Source organism: Coffea arabica, chromosome 10c, assembly GCF_036785885.1.
Source record: "Coffea arabica cultivar ET-39 chromosome 10c, Coffea Arabica ET-39 HiFi, whole genome shotgun sequence".
Classification (NCBI taxonomy): Eukaryota; Viridiplantae; Streptophyta; class Magnoliopsida; order Gentianales; family Rubiaceae; genus Coffea; species Coffea arabica.
In genome coordinates, this window is record NC_092329.1 from 49057065 (window position 1) to 49062128 (window position 5064).

The following is a 5064-nucleotide window of genomic DNA, read 5'->3' on the forward strand; positions in this document are numbered from 1 at the left end:
CAACAGGTTCCAGGCAGGGCTTCTCTAAGTGTGATTTCACCTTGAAATAAAATAATGAGGTATCTTGGTCCCCTCAACAACTACAATTAATTCAATTCTTCTGTCTTGTCCTGTAGAACTAAATAATTCAATGTAAAGTCCATCTATTTTCATTTCCTTTCCTTCTCATTCTTTCAAATTTTATTTCACAAAAAAAAGGAAGAGAATTTCTGAACCATAACAAATTTCTTCTGAAAAAAAATGACAATTTGCTTTCTTGTCTATTGTTTGACGCACTTAATTAATGGTGTTTTCTTTTGATTGGAGAAGGCCCTTAAGAGATTTGACATGTACCAATTGTTTCCCCATAGAAGTTTGGATTTTTGCTTGACCGCTTGTTACAGATATAAACTTCGTACAAAGAATCGCATCAAAGCCACATCAACATGCCAACTTTTGTAGTTTTGTAAATCTTATAAAAACTTACTATCATGTCAAGATATATATGTACAAGTTACATAAAGATAAATTAATTTATTGGAAGTTGAAAACCAAATACAATGCTGAAAATATTAAAAAAAAATTGTTGTGTACGAGATTTTCCAAATTACTAAGTGGAAGTTCATGTGATTAAGTAAAAATACAAAAGTCACTTACTTTAACCAAAAGTTAGCAATAGTACAAACTTGTAAATCAAGCTAATCTCATAAGCATCCCCTTACTTTTCAAGGTAATTATTTGATGGCTACAGGTAAGAACTTGCACTTCTTCATGTAAACTGGAACCTAGCTCCCTTTAATTGAATAGGGACATTTTCTTCAATACATGTGTCATATTTCAATTGTCTTTATAAATAGCATAGATCTTTTTTAGAATGACACAACATCACATAATGGAACTCAAAAACAATATGAACCGATTAACAACATAGTTTAGCAATTATTTACAAACTTAAAGAGAATTTCACTAGTAATGCTAGTGAAATTTGTGTAATTACATGCATTTTACTGCCGCGCGGGCACACACATATACACATACATATATACATATATATATATATATATATATATATATATATGGGATTGGGCCATGCTATCTTGATTAGGCATCAATGATTGTGGGCCATTGCTAGATAATAGATATATATATCAAGTTGACTATTATGATTTATGCATTAATTCTTGGTTATGCCCATTGGCATTTGGCGCATCTGCTCATATATGGCATTTACGGCAATTCGAATTGAGTGGATTCTTCAACATTCTTGTCGATAAGAAGATAAAATGATAAGGATGCATAATTTCTTGAGTCCTTGCGGGAGAAAAGAGAATCATGAGATAAAGGTAAAGTGCATAGATACGAAAATTAGTCCTATCATTAAGGTTCAATGCACTCAACTTTAAAGTTCGACCCTTGATGGTGTTAAAAGTGGCACCAACGAGTGATAAAACAACCCACTATGTGATATCGATGGCCAAGAAATTGGCACATTGAGAATGGCTCTATCGTAGAAGATTTACAATCCAAGTTGTGCCAATTTGTGAGAAAAACCATGGAAAGAAAACAATTTTTTTATGCGTCCAAGGCCTTTGTACTACTAGAAGAATGCAAATTGCTCATTATTATGTTTATTGGATATATGGAAAGCAAATTGCTTATGGGGAATAGGTTCGTACAAGATTATGCTTGAATACATTGTATCACATTCTTGTAAGTTATATATTTCAGAAGGACATTTCATAATCCATACAAGTAAAAGCCAATAGTAGAAAATTACTGCATTTCAGAAAAGAAAAAAGTACTTAAAAATCTAGAGTACAAGTTTGTTCTAGTCTTCTAGAATGCAAGAACCGTAGAAGTGTAGCTAAAAGTCATATGAGGCAATGGCGGGACTAAAATATTATTCTTGTGTGATCTTTATATCTTTTGCCAAGAATCAATCCAAGAGCAAACCTTGGCAGAAGGTCAATTTATTCATAAAGCTTATGATATAGGAGATATCATTGTTCTTCGGTTCCCTTTATATTGATATATTAATGATTTCAGTCAATGTTTTAGCCGCTTTTGGATGACTCTGGCAACACAAATGATCCAATCTTTCAACCTAATCCCAACATAATAATACTGGATATTACTGAGTTCAATCATTTTCAAACTTTCTATGATTAAATAATCAAGAAAAGACAATCTCAATTCAAGAATCTTGGCTCAATCAGTGACTACATCACATCTTAATTAACAAATAAACATGCATGAAGCCCTTAGAGGAAGCAGCGTTGGTACTAATTTGCTCTATTTTTTGGTGGGTTGGTAAGTTACCAAACCAAAGGAGTCAAGTGGAGACCGATAAAAGTAACCCGCGGCCTAATTACTTTTAGGTTTAACTAAGGTTTAGATAATCCATAAAATCACATCAAGATCTCAAAGATTAGTTAATAAATTTGACTCTTACGGCATGTATGTTCATACTAATCAACAAAATTAGTCAGAAATGCAGTTCAAGCCCCGTTTTAGTTAATTCATACTATGTGTATGGTACACTCTCTAACAACTCAGTTGATTAGTGACTCAGTTGACTAATATCCCTACTAATTCAGTTCGATCTTAACTACACTAATCGAGTAACTTTGATCAAGCTCATCTATTCTTACATTTTCTTGGAAAAGTACATTCAGAATTTTTTTTTTTTTAAAGAGTACACTTAGAGTTGTATGTAGTATGTACTAGTAATTAAGTCAGACATGAGAGTTAACCCCTCTGCTTGGGGTTGAGCATAAGGGTCGGGAGATTACAATGGAGCTAATTAACCCCTCAATTTTCCCTTGATAGTTGGTCTCTCTAGTTGATTAAAGCAACATCAACAACTTATCAACCTGGATAATGTTTTAGGATATTTTAAACCAAGCTTAGATAATTATTATATTAAGTCATGGGCTATATTGGCAAGTTCCATGGTCCTGGTACATTTGGTTCAAGTCAGTGGAGTTTCCATGAAATCGTTTCTAATATGTATGCAAGTCCGAGTCCGAATTGTTACCGGTTCCCACTCAGATTCCTTTTCAATCGTTTAAGTTTATTGACTTGTCTATGCCCTCCAAGTCAGTGTTCGTTTAGGAAGTCCCTGTGTTTAATTATATGGCAACCCACTGCCTATATACATGTGGTGACTATTTCATATCTACTTGGAAAATTGAGTTGAATTTTGAAAAGTTGAGTTGAGGAAAAGTCTAAATATTGTTATTGGGAATTTTAAATTAATGAAAGGCTAGGACTTGATATTGTTATTGTTAAATTTTGAATTAATGAAATTATTGAGGATTTGTTTGTGTGTTTATTCTCTTGCTCTTTCCACATTTTTTTATATCTCAAAATCGCTTCCACTGTGCTTATGTTTTTTTTTTTGTGCCAACATAATGCATTCTCTTTTTTTCTTAATTTTTTTTTTGTAGAAGGGGAGAGTTGGGATAGTAGAAGTAGGGTGGAATCATGTATCTATTGTTACTATATATAAAATTAATCTCAAATTATTCTAACGCTGTTATGAAACTAACACTAATATGATGTAGGATTTATGTTATTTATATAGCGGCACTATGCTAAGAAAAACAAAAAAAAAAAAAAAACTGATGAACTTAAGAAAGAGAAAAGTAAACAAGAAAGAAATACTCTTCTTTCATTTGCTCAAATGATCTTGAGTTCTGTATCACTAATACAAGAGAAGGCGACCTCTATTTATAGGGGAGTACATAAGAGTTCAAAGTACATTAACTAACTATAATTCTTATCAAGATAGTGATAAGATCTTCTTGAAGGTTATAACAGGTATCACCTTGAAAATCATGATAGTTTTATCATCTTGAAAATTTTGATAGCTTTGTCACCTCGAAAATAGTAATAGGTTTGTTATCATTTATGGGATGAGATAAATGTGATAGACATCCATAAGTAGATAAACTAACTATATTTCTTACCAAGATAGCGATAAAATCTTCTCAAAGGTCATGACAAATTTATCATCTCGAAAATGTTAATAGCTTTACCACCTCAAAAATAGTGATAGATTTGTTATGATTTAATAAATGAGATAAATGTGATAAATATGCATAATTGTATAATTCTTTCATAACATTCCCCCTTGGATATCTATTACACAAAGAATATGCCTTTGTTACCATTTAGTGGATGAGATAAATGTGATAAATATGCATAATTGTTGAATTCTTTCATAACATTCCCCTTTGGATATCTATTACACAAAGAATATGCCTTTGTTATCATTTAGTGGATGAGATAAATGTTATAGACTTCCATAATTATTTAATTATTTCATAACACTCCCCTTAGATATCTATTACATAAAAAATGAGTAATTTTTTAAACTTTCAATTCACATTATTTCATATGAGGATCTAGGAAATCTAACAGCATTTTTCAAATGAATTTTTTTTAGTTGATCATTTTCTCCCCCTAATGTGAAAAATTGTAGTTCATCACAATATGTATAAATTTTGCAATAAATAGATCACCCACCAATATTTCAGGGTGATACATTCTTGACATAGATTTTTAAATTTCTATTAGAACTACCCGTAATATAAAGGGTTATATATGAGTGCTTATCAATTCTTAAAATCATGTAAAATTTTACTTTTTGTCAAATCATAAATCTATTGGTATCAGTAAACTTTTGATTTACCGTGGGTGGTAATTATAAACCAAATGAGAATAAAGACAACTATATCGATAACCATTTCTCTATCAAATGATATTTCTAATATAATCAACCTTTGTCTTGTGATCTCTAAGTATAATATCTATTTAGTGTCTCCATACCATATTCATATTAAGATATTTTCAATAAAATTTTCAAGATTTGGAGAGCAGTATATCATTTATAACAAATTTTTCTCCTACATCATTAAGAACTCTGAAAAAACTTATATAACAAATTTTTGTTCTTCTAGAGTTTTTAATTAATTTTAGCACTACTACTTATGAATTTCAATAAGGAAAGTACTTTTTATTTTTAAATATAGTGTGCATAGTAGCATTATCAATGAGACAAGTATCATTATTGCCATAATT